Source organism: Seriola lalandi, unplaced genomic scaffold, assembly GCF_002814215.2.
Source record: "Seriola lalandi dorsalis isolate HSWRI2012SDOR001 ecotype SW California unplaced genomic scaffold, Sedor1 jcf7180002054517, whole genome shotgun sequence".
In the NCBI taxonomy this organism is placed as follows: Eukaryota; Metazoa; Chordata; class Actinopteri; order Carangiformes; family Carangidae; genus Seriola; species Seriola lalandi.
Genome location: NW_019525070.1, coordinates 520,008 through 520,521, shown reverse-complemented (window position 1 = coordinate 520,521; position 514 = coordinate 520,008).

Here is a 514-nt window from a genome sequence, read left to right as displayed (position 1 = left end):
TAGAGGAAAGAATTCCCGTCTATTTTGGCAGATAAAAGTCCTGCACATTAAAGCTGACAGTTCTGTGAGGAGGATGCTGTTATACTCAAGAATGAGTAAGATAAAACTATTTTTTGTATAAAGGCTGTAGTGGAAAATGTTAGTGCAATAGTATTTGTCCTTGTCTTCTTACTGTAACAGGACTATCTAATCCATCATGTGTTCTCATGCAACCTCATTCAACCCTCTTTGTAGCTGATAAACTGTTCCAATCAGAGCTGAACTGTCTTTGACTGAGGTAAAGGAGTATTTCTAATTCAGCACAGGCTGAATTATGGGTGCCTGAGGAAGTTAGTATATTTTACATTAGACCTTGCTGAGCAAATGTAGACAGTAAAATACCACATCCACCTTTAGGAACCACTTTTAATGGAACCAACATTTCAGTAAAAAAAAAAAGTTAAAAAAAAAACAAAACAAAACAAAAAAACCCAAAAAGGGCAAACTTTAATGTGAAAAATAAAAGGACCAATTG